Source organism: Xenopus laevis, chromosome 5L (genome assembly GCF_017654675.1).
Source record: "Xenopus laevis strain J_2021 chromosome 5L, Xenopus_laevis_v10.1, whole genome shotgun sequence".
Lineage (NCBI taxonomy): Eukaryota > Metazoa > Chordata > Amphibia > Anura > Pipidae > Xenopus > Xenopus laevis.
Window position 1 is genome coordinate 5,610,761 of NC_054379.1, and position 22,019 is coordinate 5,632,779.

General features: G+C 41.0%; 1 protein-coding gene across 1 annotated transcript in view; it reads right to left on the minus strand.

Moving 5' to 3' along the window:
- Positions 1-16,835, minus strand: part of foxn2.L (forkhead box N2 L homeolog) — a 31,380-nt gene extending 14,545 nt beyond the window's left edge. Inside the window, exon 1 of the mRNA XM_018262531.2 lies at positions 16,390-16,835. The gene's annotated coding sequence lies outside the window, so the exon portion shown is untranslated. The remainder of the gene's footprint in view (positions 1-16,389) is intronic.
- Between the last annotated feature and the right edge of the window lie 5,184 nt (positions 16,836-22,019).

Below are 22,019 nucleotides of genomic sequence, written 5' to 3' on the forward strand. Positions count from 1 at the left end.
GAACCACCTCTTTAAAGGAGAACTAAAGCGTAACTAAAGAAGTAGGTAGAAATGTTGTACATGATGTTTTGTGCTTCTGCAACCACAGCCCTTTAGCAGTAAAGATCTGTGTCTCCAAAGATGCCCCAGTAGCTCCCCATCTTCTTTTCTGCTGATTCACTGATTCACATGCTCTGTGCTGCTGTCACTTACTGAGCTTAGGGAGCCACTCACAATATACAGTACACATAGAATAGAAATGTCACAATATAAGGCTGATTAGTAATTAATACACATAATTACTACATGGCAGCACAGAAACCAGTGCAATTAGCATCAGAATTGAATAATCAGCAAACCTGTAGCATCAGCTTATATTACAGCCAGGGAAGCTCATTTTCTGCTGGATAATTAGTGACGAGCCCTAAGCTTAGCTTCTCAACAGCCAATCAGAGCCCACTGAGCATGTGAGTGTCACAGACACTTTCCAAGATGGTGACCCCCTGTGACAAGTTTGAAGTCCTGGATCATTGCTGCTATTGACAAGCTCAAACTTTAGCCTCGTGCAATAAGTTCACTATATAAAATAGGACATTTTTAGCCACATTCATTTTTAGGGTTTAGTTCTCCTTTAAATTGTCCCTTTAACTGTGACCTTGCTTCTAGTATGCAGGAATGTTTTTCATGATGATGAAATAGAGGTGGAAAAGTCACTGTCCCCCCCCCCCCCCGAAGTATAAGCTTCTAGGATTGATTATGAGCCTCCGCCCTTAATTGATGCACAGACATGATCAGTCCCACTGGGGATTTATTATAAAGTGACAAGTGCTGTGCTGCAATCAATATTCCCAATGGATAATCCTTCATTCCATGGACTCGTGCTCAGCAGGACAGTAATAACATTAAGGGGCAGATTTATCAAAGGTTGAAGTGAAAATTCGAATTAAAAAAATCTGAATTTTGAGCTAATTTTTGTGAACTTCGACTAGGGAATAGTCCAAATTCGAATTTGAAAAAAAATGTACTGTCTTTTTAAAAATTCAACTTCGACCATTCGCCATCTAAAACCTGCCAATTTGCTGTTTTAGCCTATGGAGGACCTCCTAGAATCTATCTGGAGTCAATTGGTGGACTTTCAAAAATCAAAGTTTTTTTTGGGGAAAAACTGTGAATTGTATGATTCAAATGCGCTATTACTTCAATCAAATTTGATTGAAAGCGGACCGATTCCGAAAAAAAAACTCGAATTTCGAAGTTTTTAAAATTTGACCTTGATAAATCTGCCCCTTAGGGCTCTTACTGATGAGCGGTTGTAGCTGTGCTTCCCTGCGTTCTGTTTTTCTGCGTTCAGCCGCAGGGGAGCGCAGGAATAGACGCATTACGTTTTTTCCAATGGGGCTGTACTCACACAGGCGCATGTAGGCGCTGAACGCAGGTTGAGACGCAACATGCTGCATTTTTCCTGCGTTCGGCACCTACACGCGCCTGTGTGAGTACAGCCTCATTTTTTCCAGCTTTCAAATGGGGGTCACTGACCCCATCTAATACACAAATGCTGTGTAAGGCTATAATACATTTAGGTGCAGATTTATTAAGGGTCGAATTAGGAATTTGCAAGTTTTTTTTATGGCCAAAACTCTCATTCAACTAGGAAATTGTTCAAATTCATTTTTAAAAAAATTCTAATTTGATTTTCGAGATGTCATACACTGACCCTTTAAGAACTGAAATTGTACTATTCACCACTAGTGATGGGCGAATAACTTCGCCTGCCACTAATTTGCAGTGTATTTCCACGTTTCGCTGCTGCCAAAAAAAATTGTTAAACTCCCATGAAAATTCGCTGGACGCACGTCCAAAAAGTTGCTTGCGTCAAAATCGTCGCACGTCACCACTATTCGGACGCCCATTGACTTTAACGCTGGCATTAAAACTGATGCGAGTGACTTTTCGGACGTGCGTTCACTATTGACACAGGCATACATTTTAGTTTTACTCATTTTTTCGCCGTTTTGCCAATTTCCCGGGAAATTAGAGGATTTTTTGGGCGAATTGAAACCAGAGAAATTCGCCCCTAAACTATTCACCACCTAGAACCTGCCAAATTGTTGTTTTAGTCAATCGGAGACGTCCTGGGATCAATTTTGAGTTGTTTGTAGCCAAGTTTTTTTTTCGGAGAAAAAAAAAATCAAATTCGATTTGAGTTTTCAGTTCCATGTAATTGCCCCCCGAGTTTGAAAAATTCAATTGTTTCAATTATTCGAATTTGGAATTTAAGGGAGTTTTTAAAAATTCAGATGAATTTGAAATTCGACGTTTGATAAATGTGCCTCATAATGTTATTGTTACTTTTTATTCCTCATCTTTCTATTCAGGCCTCTCCTATTCCAGTCTCTTATTCACATCAGTGCATGGTTGCTAGGGGAATTTGGACCCTAGCAACCAGACTGCTGAAATTACAAACTGGAGAGCTGCTGAATAAAAAGCTAAATAAGTCAAAAGCCACAAATAATAAAAAATGAAAACCAATTGCAAATTGTCTCAGAATATCCCTCTCTACATCATACGAACAGTTAATTTAAAGGGGAACAACGCCTTAAAAGACCTGGAAGCCAGACTTTTGCTTCATTATTATGATTATTATTTTCATGAGTCGATTACTGAACAAAGCTGTATGTTATGAGAGTTGAGTGATACAGTTACTACATGGCAGAAATGTAACACACTCGTTGCAAGATGTAGTAGTAAATTTAGTGACAATCTAATTCTGCTGAAGGTTGTGGCTCAGGAAAGGAAGACAAACAAGATACAATGGAAGGAAACTAGAGCTGTAACTCTTGCACCACTGCACTTCCTGTTTGTAACAATGTTTCAGAGGGAGGATGGAGGAAAGGGTTAATTAGTGAAGTCAATATAGTCAGTAGGGGTGTGTCCTGTATGAAGGAGAGGAACCAGTGAAAGCCAATAGCATCGCCCCAGCCCCTGTGTGTGACTCCCCTTATGTTATAGGGGTAAAGGTCAAGCTTGATCACATTAGATGAGCCGTCCTCGTTAGGAAGAGAAGCAGGAAATCCTCAGGACACACATTCACGTTCATTCACTCACTTCCCGCTTAGTAAAAGTTTCCAGTAAGTCTGACACTGTCGCCAGCAACACACTCAGCTACTCGTTCTCCTTAAAGGGGAACTGTCATAAAAATGAACATTTAATATAAGCTTCCTTGTACTGAAATAAGAAACTTTCTAAATACAATCAATTAAAAATTCTGCATTGTTTCTGAAATAATCAAGTTTATCTTCACTATTCCTCTCTCAGCATCTGTTTCTCTTCATTCAGCAGTTGGGTGTCAGATATTCACTGACAGTTACATCCAATATATCTTATAGGGGGGCTCCTTTTGCCTAGAAGATGTATTAGAGCTCACTCTATTAAACTCATCAGACATCATGTCTCTCTACATGCAGGATTTGTGCTAAAGGCAGTTATTTTGTTAGATTGTGTTAGTATAGATATGGGACCTGTTATCCAGAATGCTCGGGACCTAGGGTTTTTCTGGATAATGGATCTTTCTGTAATTTGGATCTTCATACCTTAAGTCTACTAGAAAATCATATAAACATGAAATAAACCCAATAGGCTGGTTTTGCTTCCAATAAGGATTAATTATATCTTAGTTGGGATCAAGTACAAGATACAGGTATGGAACCTGTTATCCAGAATGCTCAGGACCTGGGGTTTTCCGGATAAAAGATCTTTCCATAATTTGGATCTTCATACCTTAAATCTACTAGAAAATCATATAAACATGAAATAAACCCAATAGGCTGGTTTTGCCTCCAATAAGGATTAATTATATCTTAGTTGGGATCAAGTACAAGCGACTGTTTTATTATTACACAGAAAAAGGAAATGATGTTTCAAAATTTGGATTATTTGATTCTAACGGATTGCCTTTCCATAAGTCAGAACTTTCTGAATAATGGTTTTCTGGATAAGGGATCCCATACCTGTACTGGAATCAGTTATTTGAGTGAGTTCTAATACATCTTCTAGGCAAAAGGAGCCCCCTATAAGATATATTGGATCTAACTGTCAGTGAATATCTGACACCCAACTGCTGCATGAAGACAGAATGAAGAGAAACAGATGCTGAGAAAGGAATAGAGAAGATAAACTTGATTATTTCAGAAACAATGCAGAATATTTAATTGATTGTATTTAGAAAGTTCCTTATAAGGAATCATATTACATTTTCATTTTCACGATAGTTCCCCCTTAAAGGGGAAGTCCACCTTAAATTAACAAAGCCTTGCCATTCGTTTTTAGAAAATCAAAGCAGAGTAAGTGCTGTGGGTAACCCATCGATTTCTGAAATGATTTCCGGGCAAAATGCCCTTTTGGAATAAACCCAGGGCCCCCCCCCCCTTGTTTCCCGAAACACACACTTTGTACATATGCACTTATGTGGCTATTGAAGAGAAATTAGATTGCAAGCTTTGACAGGGCAGAATACCCTATATAAATGCAATCATTTATATTTGGTACAGGCATGGGATCCGTTATCCGGAAACCCGTTATCAAAAAAGCTCTGAATTACAGAAAGGCTGTCTCCCATAGATTCCATTATAATCAAATAATCCAAATTTTTAAAAAATCATTTCCTTTTTCTGTGTAATAATAAAACAGTCGCTTGTATTTGATCCCAACTAAGATATAATTAATCCTTATTGGAGGCAAAACCAGCCTTTGGGTTTATTTCATGTTTATATGATTTCCTAGTAGATTTAGGGGGTTATTTACTAAACTCTGAATGTTTTTTTAGTATAAAATCCGAATTTTTAGTGGAAAAAAAAAAAATCACAAATTTTTCGGAATTCATTAAACCCTGAAGATGTAAAAGTCCGAATCTGAAAATCCGGCACATCAGACCTGTCGAGGTCGCATTTAAGTCAATGGGAGAAGTACCAATGATTTTTTTTGATGTGCGCTGGGTTTCGTGTCATTCCCACAAAGTCTTTGTGCAAAAAACATAAGAATTAGGAGTTTTCGGGTGAAAAATCCAAAAAAAATCGTGAAAATCAGATTTTTCCAGCAAACCAAATTTTTGGGAAAATGTAATAATAAATAAGCGTAAAAAACCTGAGCGGATTTGATTGGAGTTTGCTGCAGAAAAAATTGATGTAAAATCGGACTTTGATAAAGAACCCCCTTAAGATATGAAGATCAAAATTACAGAAAGATCAGTTTATCCGGAAAACCCCAGGTCCCGCGCATTCTGGATAATAGATCCCATACCTGTCCTGCCATAGTTTCCCAGGGAAGTTTTGGGCATTTCTCATTGCAGCTTTGGGGGAAACAATTCCCAGATGCCATAAGTCTAAAATTGGATTATTTTGCATCAGATTTGATGAACAAATATCCTTCCAATAACCCAAGGAAATACATGGACAGCGAATGGCAGTTTTAAGTCGAGAGACAGATGCGCTGGCAGTTAGTGAAGAGGAAACAGATAAACGATGTCCCTTTGTCGCACGCAGAACTGACAATTCCTTTGTCCGTCTCCAGGAGCAGCTGCTGGGATTGGTGCTCACGTTTGAATCCCAAAACACGGATTTGATTCCAATGCAAGCGCTGATGTCTGTATCCAAGACAACGGAGGCATTAAGTGTGATCAGGCAGTTGCACCACAGCAAAACTGCCGCCCGCACACAATAGGATATCAGGGAAGACAAAGGAGAACATGCACTCGGCATCCAGTGAGAAAGAAAGGCCAGAAATGGGGCAAACAAGCGTGTAGAGAAAGAGAAAGGTTTCTACCTTGGAACCAGATTCACAGTCACTTGATCTTGTTTAAATATATTAAACCCACTTCAACAAGGATGTGTCTTCTGCAAATGTGCAGCAAGCTGTGTGGCCAGCCTCATTGACTTCAAGGTGTTTCAGTTTATTTAGCTATTTCTTCTTTTCTTAATGGGGAACTATCGTGAAAATGAAAATTTAATATATGCTTATACAGGTATAGGATCCGTTATCTGGAAACCCATTATCCAGAAAGCTCCAAATTACGAAAAGGCAGTCTCCAGTAGACCCCATTATAATCAAATAATCCCAACTTTTTAAAACTGATTTCCTTTTTCTGTGTAATAATAAAACAAGTCGCTTGTACTTGATCCCAACTAAGATATAATTAATCCTTATTGGAAGCAAAACCAGCCTATTGGCTTTATTAAATGTTTAAATGATTTTCTAGTAGATTTAAGGTATGAAGATCCAAATTATAGAAAGATCCATTATCTGGAATACCCCAGGTCTTGAGCATTTTGTATAACGGTCCTATACCTGTACTGAAATAAACTTTCTAAATACAATCAATTAAAAATTCTGCATCGTTTCTGAAATAAGTTTATCGTCACTATTCCTCTCTCAGCATCTGTTTCTCTTCATTCTCTCTTCATGCAGCAGTTGGGTGTCAGATATTCACTGACAGTTAGATCCAATATATCTTATAGGGGGGCTCCTTTCCTAACAGATGTATTAGAGCTCACTCAAATAACTGATTCCAGTACAAACAAAATAACTGCCTTTTGCACAAATCCTGTATGTAGAGAGACATGATGTCTGGTGAGTTTAATAGAGTGAGCTCTAATACATCTTCTAGGCAAAAGGAGCCCCCCTATAAGATATATTGGATCTAACTGTCAGTGAATATCTGACACCCAACTGCTGCATGAAGACAGAATGAAGAGAAACAGATGCTGAGAGAAGAATAGTAAAGATAAACTATAGAGCATTTGTTTTTTTCGATGGTGTCAGAAGAAGGCACCAATTAATTAAACTATATTAAAAAAAATAATAATAATGAAGACCAACTGAAAAGTTGCTTAGAAGTAACCTTTCTACTAAAACACCCCTTCAAGACACGTGCACACAGATATTATCATATGCTTTGGACCACTTATAACCAAATTGTGTGGTTGCCTGTGTCCCCCCCAAATCTATTGTTGGGGGGGGGGGGTGAATGAAATTAATGTACCAAGTTTTTTGGCCAAAACAAATAAGCAAATAAACACACTGCTGAGTTGATGAAACTTGTTTATAGAGATCAAAAGTAGTTTTAATATCCATGAATGATGCAATGGGTTGAATATCCCAATATGGGGGTCAACATTACTAGTGATGTGCCAGCGGGACCTGTGGGTTTTGGGCTGGCTACTGAAAAACCTTCGGGTCAGGCTGATGGCTTCTGGCCTGTCAATTCATAGACTCGTGTCTGGCCAGCCCCTTTCATGACCTCACTACAGGGCGGGTGCGGTTAAAAAATAGAGGGCAGAAGGCGAAGTCTATAGAGGGCATGGGCGGGGTCTATAAATAGAGGAAACGGAGTAAGCAGGGTCTATAAATAGAGGGCACAGAGTGGGCGGGTCTATATATAGAGGGCACAGAGTGGGCGGGGTCTATATATAGAGGGCATGGGGCGGACGGGGTCTATAAATAGAGGGAGTGGGGTCTATAAATAGAGGAAATGGAGTAAGCAGGGTCTATAAATAGAGGGCACAGAGTGGGCGGGGTCTATATATAGAGGGCATGGGGCGGACGGGGTCTATAAATAGAGGACACGGGGCAAGTGGGGTCTATAAATAAGAGGAAAGAGTAAGCGGGGTCTATAAATAGAGGAAATGGAGTGGGCGGGTCTATAAAGGCCACAGAGTGGGCAGGGCCTGGTTTCAACTGGGAGGGGGTGGGTGTGGGTTGAGGAAAACTGAACCCACACATTAGAGTCCTGCACGGGTCCAATAGGAAGGACTTGTGTCTGACCCAGACCCGATGACCCCTAACCTGACCTGCACCCAACACATCCCCCTACCCAGAGTCACTACCTGACCCGGACCCTATAAGTCACATTTACCACCCGACCTGGTAACCAGAAGTGACGTCACTCCGCTGCCCATTCATCCGGAAAGGTAAAAACACCAGGGAGGGACCAGCCCTGCACATTATCCAGTACCCAGGAGAGTTACCCCCGGACTAACCACACGGTCAGGGGTTTTTTAGCCACAACCCGAGCACTTAGTGAGTATTCCATGAGTACCTGACCCGGTGTAGGAAGGACTCAAGTCTATGTAAGATCCCCACTAAGTGTGGAGTTGTTGGATCTATTCACTCATATATTCTCTATAACATGATGTTACTGAATGAGCCGACTCACGTCACTCACGTGACTACACTCAAGTGCTTCTCCTTAGTCTCCTCCAATAAACACCCTAAATACCTCCATTAATGCTACGTCTTCTGCTTCAAACCCACACACTCAGGGGAGACACATCACTCTGTTCATTTACAAAGACTCCACTGGATAAAAGCTCCGAAATTGCTGGGGGAGGGGAAGGAACTGATCACTTTACATAAATATACCCACTGCCTATACAAGCGTTTATTAAAGGGGTAGTTCACCTTTAAATACAATTTTATTTGATGTAGAGGGATATTCTGAGACGATTTGCAATTGGTTTTAAAGGGGACCTAAAAATCCTAATTATTTTTCATCATGTTAGTTGGGCAAAATTAAGTTTAATTACACTGCATTTATTATTTAAATTTTGTTTCCTTCAGTCTTGGAATTACACAATCACAGCACACAGGCAGCAGCCATGTTGTGGACTCTGTTATTAAGACAAGGAAAGAGGAATAACAACATGTAGGAAGTGCTAAATGGAAAGTGAAAGTAATTGCCTCAGGCATAGAGGCGGGGCATGTAATATTTGATTGACAGCTCAGATATTTAAATGACTTTATAACGGATATGGATGCTTTAATGGAAAAAAAACAATTTGGGTTCCATGTTTAATTTGCAAATGACTTTTGTTATACAGCTTTTTATGTGTAGGCGACAGGTCCGCTATAATTTTTTTTTTTTTGGGGGGGGGGTTCTTCAGTCATTTAGCATTTTGTTCAGCGGCTCTCCAGTTTGCAATTGTAGCGGCTATCTGGTTGCTAGGGTCTTGTTAACCTTAGGAACCAAGCAGGGGTTTAAATGAGAGACCTATGGAATATGAATAGGAGAGGAGTTGACTAGAAAGACACGTAACAAAAAGTAGACTTAATATTAAAATGGTAAGCTCGCTGGGAGGGAAATCACATGATTTTTTGCATATGCAAATTAGGATTTGAATTTGGTTCGGTATTCGGCCGAATCTTTTGCGAAGGATTCGGGGGTTCGGCAGAATCCACAATAGTGGATTCGGTGCATCCTTAATTTTTTTAAAATGTGAATTATTTGGATAAAATGGAGTTTGTGGGAGACGGATTTATCAAGGATCGAATTGAAAATTCTAATTTGAAATTTGAATTTTCTAAATTTTTTATGGTCAAAACTGTCAAATTCGACTAGAGAGTTATTCACATTCGATTTGACTTTTTAAAAAAAAATTAATTACATTTTCAAGATTTATCATACTCTGGCCCTTTAAGAACTCAAATTCCCCTATTCGCCACCTAAAACCTGCCAAATTGCTGTTTAAGTCAATGGGAGATGTCCAGGGATCAATTTTGAGTTCTTTGCAGCCTTCCTGACATTCAAGTTTCTTATGGAGAAGAGTTTTCTGTTGGATTTAATCCCAGTTTTAAAAATTAAAATTTTTTAAATAAATTGAGATTGGTCGAATTTATGGGAGTTTTTTTAAAAAAAAATTTAAACTGCTCGAAATAACATTATTATATTATGACCTGGGCCACTCAGCATCCTCCAGTAGCAGAACACTATCCTGGCTAGTGGGAGTTGTAGTTCTATACAGAGAAAAGATTCCAGACTTCCACAAAAATAATCATTCCCCTTGGATATCGTTGGTATGTACCCGTCCTTCATACACCCCCCCAGCATTAAATGGACAATAGTGGGCACATTTATCAAAGGTCCAATTTATGGGAGTTTTTAAAAACTCCCATAAACTCAACCAATCGAAATGCATCAATAATAAAATCGAATTTTTAAAACTCTGATGAATTGAAACTCTAATCAAATTTGAATCGAATTTAATTCGAACTTAAAGGAGAAGGAAACCCCCAGGGCGCTAAACCCCTCCCCCCCTCCCCTGTGCTGCCCCCCTCCCTCCTCCCCCCTGGCCTACCTGTCCCCCTGGGCAAATGCCCCTAACTTTTTACTCACCCCTCTGCGCAGGTCCTGTCCACGGAGTACGCAGTCGCCATCTTCTCCCACGCGCGTCTTCTTCCTGCTCTGATCGGCGTTTTTCTGGCGCATGCGCAGTAGGAACAGGTACCGGTACAGCTCTACTGCGCATGCGCCGAATGTCACGAAGTTTTCCGATTTCCGACATTCGGCGCATGCGCAGTAGAGCCGTACCGGTACCTGTTCCTACTGCGCATGCGCCAGAAAACGACGATCAGAGCAGGAAGAAGACGCGCGTGGGAGAAGATGGCGACTGCGTACTCCGTGGACAGGACCTGCGCAGAGGGGTGAGTAAAAAGTTAGGGGCATTTGCCCAGGGGGACAGGTAGGCCAGGGGGGAGGAGGGAGGGGGGGCAGCACAGGGGAGGGGGGGAGGGGTTTAGCGCCCTGGGGGTTTCCTTCTCCTTTAATAACCTTGATTCGAGTTTTTTCTCTGAAAAAAAAGACTCAATTGATAGCCGGACGTCTCCCATTGACTTTAACAGTAATTCGGGAGGTTTTAGGTGGCGAATATCCGAATTCAGATTGTTAAAAGGGCCAAAGTATGATACATTGCGAAAACTGAATTGAAATGTCTTAAATAACTCGAATTTGAATAACTCCCTAGTCAAATTTGACAGTTTTGACCATAAAAAAATTGAAAATTTTAATTTTCAATTCTACCCTTAGCTAAATCTGCCCCTAAATCAGGGAAATGAATTCGAACCATTTCAATGGGCAATGGGCGGTTTAGTCAAACAGACTCAATGTAAATAGTGAAGAGGAAAATAAAACGTTACAAAGTATCGGGATTCACAGAGATACGTCCACTTGAGACGAGATGTGAATGAATCACGGCGGTTTCTTTATCCTCCTCATTGACTGGCGCCAATACTTATGCAAATCCTCTGATCTCAATGTGAATTCAAATGGCTTTACAAAGGAATACGTTTGCTAGTCTTCCTCCCTGTTTGACTTATAGCAACGCAAAGCTGCAAAACATGAAATATTCAGCGGCAGAATAGATTTACCCTTTCTCTACAGAAATATACTATGGGGCAGATTTATCAAAGGTCGAATTTCAGATGTATGAATTTTTTTTTTTTTTTTACTCTAATAAATTCGAATACTCACAATTCGCCCGGGAGGTTATTTATGAAAAAATTTGATCGTCTGAAATTCCATTGAATGGGAACGACCCGAAAATTCGATTTGGATAAGAACGAAATTCAAATCGAATTTTCCTCACAATTGGACCGGGAGCTTATTTATGAAAAATTTTGCCTGTCTAAAATTCTATTGAATAGGAACGACCTGAAAATTCAATTTGAATACCAATGAAATTCAAATCGAATTTTCCTCATAATTGGACCGGGAGGTTATTTATGAAAAAATGTGATCGTCTAAAATTCTATTGAATGGGAACGACCCGAAAATTCGATTTGAATACGAACGAAATTCAAATCGAATTTTCCTCGGAATTTTCCTCACAATTGGACCAGGAGGTTATTTATGAAAATTTTTGATCGTCTAAAATTCTAGAAAGTCAAGGTGTGATAAATCTCACATTCAAATTGGGGGATTAAAATTTAAATGTGAAAATTTTGACACCAGAAAAAAAGTGAAAATTCGAATTTACTATTCGACCTCAAATCTGTCCCAGGCAGACACTATTGTCTAAGAGATGTACAGCTTATTGCTTTAATAGATCTGAGTGGGGCTGCCATACTGCAAACCTTATTATTTCATCCCACAGGCAAATAGTTTGTCTGTGCCGTCTCACTGTGTGCGTACAAGTTTCTTCCCTCACCCAAAAACAGAGATATATATAACTGGGTCCTGCTAAAACTGACCCGGGCGAATATGATTGTAAGCTCCATTGGTGCAAGGTCTATGAATGGAGAGCAATTGGCCAGATTTATTCTTGCTCTGGATTCCGCTTCCCCAATGAACCTGAGCAAGGACTTGTTTCTGGGAGTTACAAAACCTGAAATCTCTAATTAATTGAGTTTTCCGCAGGGAAAACTTGAATCGCCCAACTTCAAGGTTTTGGGCAAAACAATCAAAAAATAAAAAAACTCCAACATCAAGAAGGATATTAACATCTTCCATTGGTTCAAGGGACCTCTGAAACTGGTTTTCGCTCGAAAAATCGATAAATTCGAGATATTCTAGTTTTTAAGACTTTAAACATGAAAAATTAAAGATATTCATAAAAACGTAACATTTTTTGAGTTTTTTTCCCGGTCCGATTTTTTCAAGTTTAATTATTACTAAATTAGGCAAATTCATGGATGGGAATTGGGTTAAATTTTAGTAAATAACCCCCTTAATCCACTGAAGCGGCCATTGATCTGTATAAGGACCTCCGACACGCCCACCCCATCGATATCTTGCCAAAATCTGGGCAGATGTTGATCCCATAGGATCAGGGAATACATTGGCTACTTGATGCACTCCTTGCTCTAACCACTCCAATATCCTCTGTTTTCAAATGGGGGTCACTGACCCCATATAAAAAACAAATGCTCTGTAAGGCTACAAATGTATTGTTATTGCTACTTTTTATTACTCCTCTTTCTATTCAGGCCTCTCCTATTCATATTCCAGTCTCTTAATTAAATCAGTGAATGGTTGCTAGGGGAATTTGTACCCTAGCAACCAGATGGCTGAAATTGCAAACTGGAGAGCTGCTGAATAAAAAGCTAAATAACTTAAAAACCACAAATAATAAAAAATGAAAACCAATTACAAATTGTCTCAGAATATCCCTCTCTGCATCATACGAACAGTAAATTTAAAGGGGAACAACCCTTTTATTGCCCAATATGGTCCCAATAACAGGAGGGCATATCAGGGACAGATCTGCTCATTTGGGGACGTGGCCAGTACATGGGAATTCCGGCAGCAGTTGGGCAGATAGTGGGAGAGTAAAAACTGCAGAAACTGCAGAAACTGCAGACAAGTTAGTAGAGACGTGGGAATGTTGAAAAAAACTTCGAAATTTTAATTCAAAAAGACCAACCGAAATTAAGTCGAAGTTTTTTTTTTGGTCGAATAGGTCCGTATTCGGCCGAATACGAATGAACGAATAGCGCATTCGATTGAATTCGATTTTAAGTTTTCCCCCCAAAAAACTGATTTTTTTTTTTTTTCAAAGTCCACCAATTGACTCCAAATAGGTTCTAGGAGGTCCCCCATAGGCTAAATCAGCAATTCGGCAGGTTTTAGATGGCGAATGATCGAAGTCGAATTTTTAAAGAGACGGTACATTTTTTAATTTTTTTTCAAATCTAATTTAGACCATTCCCTAGTCGAAGTACACAAAAAATAGCTCAAAATTCTAAATTTTTTTTTCATTCAAAAATTCACCTTGACCTTTGATAAATCTGCCCCCTACACGTTCATTCCAGGCAACACAGACGCCTATACTGCAAGTACATATTTATTTCTCATTTTATTGACCTTCAGTTCAAGTAAAAAAGCAAAAAGCAAAGGTAAAAAAGCAAAAAGCAAGAGGAATTGCACTTTCCTGCGACATTAGTGTGACACAGAGGGCCACCACTCTTCACTCTGATATAGACTGTCAGCTCCCCGGCCAAATACTGGGAGACGACCTGCTCAAAATAACAGCCACAGCAGTAGAAATTAAATTCCATTAATTTGCCACTGTCGTCCTGAACAAATGAAAAGACATGGCTACCGTATATGTGGCTACCGCGTATGTGGCTACCATTTATTCAGACTGAGCCATCAGACATGGGGGAGAAATGGTTCCCCTCTAACATTCCATGATACAAGCCTCATTCACAATATACAGTAGATATATTTATACAATACACAAAAGCCATGAATAGCCTGTAAATTATATCCTTATAAACGGTGAGTTCTGATGTCATCAGTTATAAACGGTGAGTTCTGATGTCATTTCTGTCACATGACTCACTGAAACGTGTTTATCATAATAAATAAAGTACCCCCAGTTGTAAAATAGGATAGTTACCTCAGAGTTCCATGAGCTGTATAAAATAGGGATGCACCGAATCCACTATTTTGGATTCGGCTGAACCCCCGAATCCTTTGCTAAAGATTCGGCAGAATACCGAACTGAATCTGAAGGGGAAAACATGTTTTACTTCCTTGTTTTTTGACAAAGTCACGCAATTTCCCTTCCCATCCCTAATTTGCATATGCAAATTAGGAATTGGTTTGGCTGGGCAGAAGGATTCGGCCAAATCCTGCTGAAAAAGGCCGAATCCCTAGTATAAAAATCTCTACCTTCGGCATATAAAGCCGGAGAGATCAATTCACCAAACAAAGGCACAGCAAGTAAAGGGTTAAAATGTAAGTGACCCCTGTTTATTTCATAGCAATCAGCACAATATAAATCTCAGATAAACGATTCTGCCGATTTAAAGCCATTTATGGTTTCTAGGACAATGAAGCCCTAGCAACCAGGCAGCAACTGAAATTCCCAAGCGCAGGATTAAGGAAGCAGAAAATGTAATCGACACCATAGATTAAATTAATTTTTAGGTGAACGACTTCATTAAGCCTGTGGTAGAACAACACGTAGGGATCCCGGATGTCACTGCTCGGGGGGGGGGGGGCTGTGCTCAGCGAGAAGCTTGCAATTCATTCTGTTTCATCAGAGACAAACATTCAGCGCTGGCCAATGAGCAGCAAAGCAGTCTGCGATTTCGCTTTTCCTAAATAACGGAGAAACGTAGCCCATGTGGGTACATGTCATTTACATACCGAAAGAGGAAGTCTTTAAAGGGGAACTCCACCCAAAAACTGGTTTTGCACAACAAAAGAAAATGTTCTATGCAGATTTCTAATAAACACTTTTAATGATATTATAGTTATTTGAAGATGGTACGGTTATTGAAAGACACTGTTAATATCCTCTGCACTGCTGGTTCAGACTCCTAACATTAACAAAAGCAGACAATTAAAAGTCGTAGAGCAGGGCTGATGCCAATGGCACCGTTCAAGATGCCAGAGGAGAGAAATGAACATGTTGAGTCAATATTTTGATAAAGTCAATATAACAAACATATCCAAAGCCCCCAGACCCATCATTGCCTAAATGACCAGTAACTGCTGCTCTGGTTAAACTGCTCAGTTATCAGCACACGGGGCTCACAGTGGGGAAATCATCATCAGGTTTATGTGACCTTGAAATAAAAGAAACTCACATTCTGATCAGTTTCCCACCCAGTGACGGACAAAAGCCTCGGCTCCTAATTGTAAAGGTATGACCACAGGGGGGGGCAAGTTATTAGGAACCCCCAGCAGTTATAGGCATTGACTTCAGACCCCACTTTCTCCAAAATGCACCATCTGGGGGGGGTAGTAGTAGTTTTGGTATTAGCGGCACAGTAAAGGAATGGGCTGAGGATCCAGGAGTAGAGGAGGCTGAGGAGTAATAAGTAAAGTAGCCTGGGCCATTATAAGCACTGCCAGTTCTCCCTGTGAGTCATTAGTCACTATTTCTCATGTACAAGAAGCAGTGACAAAATCTGTGCAAAACTGCACCTCTCCCCCTTGTGCTGTGACCCAGAGCTTCCCCCTAAGCAGCACGTGGGACAGTCTGAGCAACTTCCCATACAGGAGATTGGCTTCAGCTCCCGACAAAACCAAAGTGTATTTACACCCCCCACGGCCCCTGCACATAAGCAACATGGCACCTTCCACTCACATGTGCGAGAGAGACACAGAGAGAGAGAGACACAGAGAGAGAGAGACAGAGAGAGAGAGACACACTCACACAGAGGGAGACAGACGCAAATAAAGAGACAGAGACACACACAGAGACACAAATAGAGACACAGAGAGACGCACACACAGAGAGAGAGAGAGAGAGACAGACAAGAGAGAGAGATTGAGAGTGCTGCTGTCTCACAGTGACTGCTCTGATCTCATGAAGACAAACAACATGGCAGCTCCACACTTTCCAATATACAAATAGGGAAGTGTTTTGGGGGGAGGGGCACAATAAGTTCCAGTCAATACCCACCCCGAGTGCTTCTAGTTCCCCTTTAAGGTCCCAGCCAATGGGCAGCTATGAATGTGAGAATCAGCCGGCAGGTCAGGGGTTAAGGGAAGGACAAAGCTGCCATGTCGGAGGAGCAGCTGAGTTACTGGGAGAGAACACGTTGCGCACAGGGACCTTGCAGCCTCCAGTCTGTACTACAACTCCCGGCATGCACTTCCCCCGCCACAGACACACGCGGCCTACTCACCGGCATGAACCGCGCTCCGGTACAATATGGCAACGGGCGAGGAGGAGATGTCACAGATCAGCAGCTGCTGCAGCTCCCTCCATCCGCGTACGAGTAACGCCACCAGTCCCGCCCCCTCCGCCAAGTTGCCATGGGAACGTGGCGCCCAATGGATCCGCCTCCTTCCCTCTGCTTGGGACACGCGCTCGGCTCCACGCCCACTCAGAACATGGTCCCGCCCACTCAGACACTGGCCCCGCCCCAGGCTCGGCGATTCCCTTCGCTTTTATGATTTCCCTGTTTCAAAAGCGGATTTGCAGCGGACAGGTAGTTTATGTTCCTGGTCTGTAACAATATCCATACGTGTGGTACATTTTTGCTTTGTGCGGAAGAGGAGCGAGCACGGGTGAGGGCGGAGCTCTTTCTATGACGCACAGGACACAACAATTTGCGGCGGGAGCCATTTATAACCATGTGACTGTTAACTAGTTCGCCGCCCGGAGGGAGGGGTCCGCGACGCTCGCAGTTATAATAACAGCAATGCTGAGGGAGGGGAAGAAAGGAAAAGGACAAGACGTGTGACGCGGGAAAGGGTTTCCATGGAGACGGTAGCGTGAGCGCGCCACTGCTGAGACGTCAACTACTGAGATTCCAGCCGCTGGTCACGTGGTGCTGCTGCTGTTGGCGCCACATTAAGTCAAGTGACAGCAGGTTGTGAGAGCAGATTCCTAGACTGACTTCTGCCTATAGTTCTGTCATGAAAGCTCCCTCCGTCCGACAACTGTTTAGTTATTAGTTATTTTCTCTAGTATTTGCCGCCTCTGCTTGTCCTCACTACTCGCGCGTTTCCACTATATCTGATCAGCGCTCTATTCATTCCCACAAGCCCTTGCGAGTCCTGTCAGTCACACTCCTGAGGTGAAAGTACAGCACAACTTTATACTGACAATAATACGTGTCAGCCAGTCTCTGGGCCAGAGGAGCTTACAATCTAACCTCCTGTCACATTCCACACACACTGAGAGGGGACTGGGCTGCCAGGTCTAATTTTCAAAACCAGCCAAGAGTCACTTCAAAAGTAGCCAAATAAGCCCAATATGTGCAGTGAAATAAAGTCTCAAAAATAAATAAATATGAAAATACGCCTTTTTCAAATCTTTCCATGAAGCAAAATGGCACAGATTCGCCCCATAAGGCCCCAACATACCTCCCAAAAAGAAAGAGAGGCAAAAAATTTTTGCAAATCGTTTTGACCACGCCCATTTATTTGTGACCACACCCTCTAACTGCCATGTTCATTTTACAAAATTTGGCAGGTTAGATTTGAACACATTTCTGTGGTTTTTCTGTGTTACAGTTTTGCTAATGAAGGTGAATTGCCCTTTAAACCGTACGTCACAGTTTCCCCAAGAGCCCTGCTTATCTTAAATTGTTACACTTGTTTCTTTGCTTATCTTATATTGTTACACATGTAGCTTAAAGGGCATGTAAAGGCAAAAAAAATAAAATCCCATTTTTACTTTCTTTAATGAAAAAGAAACCTGTCTCCAATATACTTTCATTAAAAAATGTGTACTGTTTTTATAAGAAACCTGACTGTATGCAGTGAAATTGTCCCTTCATTTACTGCTGTGGATAGGAATTGTCAGACGGTCCCTAACTGCTCTGCAGGGAAACAATCATACTTATGTACAGCAGGAGGAGCCCCCACCTTACTCCCCAGCCATGCAGAACTCAAGCAGCTTTGTTTGTTTCCCTGTAGAGCAGTCAGCGACTGTGTAGAGATTTGTATTGGATTTTATTTTTGCCTTTACATCCCCTTTACTGTTTCCAACTCCAGCTGCAGGGACAAAGATCATGGAGCCAGATTTAAACAGATAAACTGGGATTCTATTTGGAGGATTATTTTGCTGCAGCCACTGGTTCTGCAGAGTTGGAGAAAGTTTGTATTAAACAATAGAAAAACTATAAAATCCACATTAGATTACATGACAACACAGGACCCAGTGCAGTCTGTATATTCTGATTATTAATCAGTCTTGTTATATCGACTTCTGGCAGATATTATTTGACTTGTGCTGTTTTGATCATTTATGACGATCCCTAAGCAGCCCAGACCACACTGAGCATGTGCACAGTCTTGGTCTTGCAAAGATGTATAACAAAGTTACAAGATGGTGACCCCCTGTGGCCAACTTTGAAAGCATAAATCATTTGTTTGATTAGACTTGTGGTGCAGTAAGTTCATGTTTATATTTAGTATACAAAATACAGCATTTCTAGCCTCATTCTATTTTAGACTTTACATGCCCTTTAAGAGGGACGGGAGACTGGAGTACAGAGCCCAAAATCTGGGAACTCCCGACTTCTACACAAGTCAGTCCCATTGCATGCTGGGTATTGTCTTACATTATACTTGGCAGTCGGCAAATTGTTAAACAAAAACGACATTACCCAACATGCATTGGGAGACACAAGCTTGGCACATTAGGGCAAGAAAAAACTTTGGCTGTTTTCTAAAGTACAAACCAGCCAAAGGCCCAAAAAGTAGCCCAAATCCGTACCTTGGCTAGTTTGTACTTTCAAAACCTTCCTGGGCTTTAAATTGGTAACCGAATTTGGCTGGAAACCCACCAACCTGGTAACTCTGGAGGGAGAACAAAAAAAAAAAAATCAGCCATTTAATGTGACGCAACAAAATAAGACAAGAGCCTGAGGACAATGATTATTTAGTAAAGCTAAAGGTTTGTTAGGGCTAAACTCCATGGGAAGTTTGATCAGATCTTGTATGTGAGATTTGATCTGATGAGGCCACGCAATAGCACGGATACAAAAGCTGCCCCTACACTCAAAGATACAGTCTCGTACGATTTTCGGACTGTGTGTGGGGCGTCCCTTCCGTGCCATGCCAATCAGTCGTTCAGTCGATATTTCTTTCGGCTACCAATAATATCTCTGCCTGTATTGCCTGACAATATAATATCTCTGCCTGTATTACCTGACAATATAATATCTCTGCCTGTATTACCTGACAATATCAAAAGGTGACTGTCACTTCTATCCGTCAGACATAACTTTCATACGATTACTGTCTGTGATTTAATGGCCGGAGAGATTGCAACATCTGATCGTTTATCGTCGGACATAAGGATTTATCTGCGCGTCTATGGCCAGCTTTCAAAATCGGATCCCCGTAGCTGTAACGTTCAGTAGATAAAGTCAGACGGAATAGTTTGTTCATGGATCTACATTCAATGTATTTCAACAAGAAGAAAAAGTCTGTCAGGCACTGTCATATATTATCTCTTTAGATGAAGACCCAGCATGCTGCATTTGCATCCGACCCGGGCCGGAACTAGAGGTCGGGAGAGTAAGCACATGCCGAGGGCACGGACCTTCCCCAGTCCCCTCTGTAGCTGGAGTCTATTCGCGCATGCACACGCATCTGACAGGCATCTCATGTTGGATCACAATCTTTCATGTCGTTTTACACATCAGATTTCTCTATCAGTCCCATTCTATTTTGACCCATGCGACTACATCCGACTTGTAGAATGGGTTCTGTTGATTTAACACTGCCCAACAATATCTACCAGGTCGTCTAGCCCTAAGGGAAGATGTTTTATTTAGTAGTAGCGTGGGAAATACTGTTTGAAGGTTTAAAAAAGCTTGCACTCATAAAATAGTATCCCAAGTACAGCTCACAGGTATTTACTGTATTGCCTATAATCTGTATTAAAGTAGAATTAAAGATGATAAATTACTAATATCCATAAAAAAGGCTCCTTATCCTAGGAGCTGGGAGTTCCAAAGTAGAAGTTTGGGGAATACTGTTTAAAGGATACAAAAGCTTGCACTCATAAAATAGTATCTTGTTTTTCCAAGTACAGCTCACAGATATTTACTGTATTGCCTATAATATGTATTAAAGCTGATAAATTACTAATATCCATAAAAAGGCTCCTTATCCTAGCCTAGGAGATGGGAGTTCGAAAGTAGAAGTTTGGGAAATACTGTTTAAAGGATTCAAAAGCTTGCACTCATAAAATAGTATCAGTGTAACTCATATGTGCCCTATACTAGGAGCTGGGAGTTTCTCACAAGAGGACATTGTGTTTTACCCCCAGGCAGACCCAATGGTCTACATTAAAGGAGAATTCAACCCTTAATTAAAAAAACCCTACCCCCCAACCCTACATATACCCCCTCCCTGCTCCCCCCAACCTAGCTGCTACCCTGTTTAAATGCCCCTAACTCTTTACGTACCTCTCTGTGCCGATTTAGGGCATCGGAGTTCACGGGCGCCATGTTCTGTTCGGTAATCTTTAGAATGAGAATGGTGTATCGGCGCATGCGCATTTGGAGCAATTTTCCGTTTCGCAACAACTGCACATGTGCCAAAAGTCACGAAAATTGCCAGAGTGAAGGAAGAAGACCCAAAGATTACCGGAGTGAAGAAGATGGCTGCCGGGAACTGCGATGCCTGAATCTGCACCGAGGGGTAAGTAAAGAGTAAGGGGCATTTACCAGGGGTAGCAGCTAGGATGGGAGGAGAGGGTAGGGTTTTTTTCATTAAGGGTTTAGTTCTCCTTTAAAGGTAAAAAGATCTTTTAAAGATAAAAATGCACTGGACGTACAGGCAATCGTTGCAAAAGCAGATTCTTCACAGGCAGAGAATGCACTGCCCTGCTGCGCCCCTAGAATTTTGGCACGAAATGCAAAATGTTTATGTATATTATATAAACGCCATTATTTATTAGCACTGTAAGACATTCAGTTGCCTATAAATATGCTTTCCCTTTAGTCTAATATATAGGATATTGGCATCCATGTTATCCCTTTTCATTGCAAGCTACTTCATCTGCGCATTAGTTTGGCATCATGTGATGTCATAACTTGTCGTGATGTCATAACTGTAAGATTTTTGGTTAAATCTTCTAGAATAATTACAGTCAATATGAGGTTGTCCCTTACTGGAAAACATACTCGATTGAGTAGCACGAGGCAAGTTTATTATATGACTTTGCATTTGAATTCTGTTTACACAGCACAAAAGCACTTATAGCCGTTTGCAAGTGGGTAAGTGCCGTCATTCAGTCGGCAAAGGTTTGATTTTCTACATCACAGTTTCCAGATGGAATTCCAAGGGCAAGATATAACCCCTTGCATATTTACTATGATGCCATCATTTTAATATAATAACAATAATTGGGTATATTGACTAATCATCCAACTTCATAGAAAAACGAAAGGCTGTAATCTACTAATTGTTATGCACTTGGCACATCATGAAAGCCTGTTAGCGCTCACCCCAAAAACAAAGTCACCAGCGAGTCCGAGTGCTTGTGATTGTTTAGCTTGACTTGCTCCAATGAGCTACAGTAAAGGTACAACGATTCTTAATGACATATTAGAATTCTCATTGGGGCTCATAAGTAGATTCACTGAAGCATATTATCTTGTTAGTGCACTTTACCCTCTGCTAATTGGCGGCTTGGAAATACCCGCTGTTTAAATGTATTAATTTACATCAGAGGGATTATTATTCTTTAAAACAAAAGCTTATGGATCCTCATTTACTCCATGTGATGCATTTATCAATTAAAGCAACAGGTACAATGTTTTTTTTTAAGCAAACTTTAAGACACTGA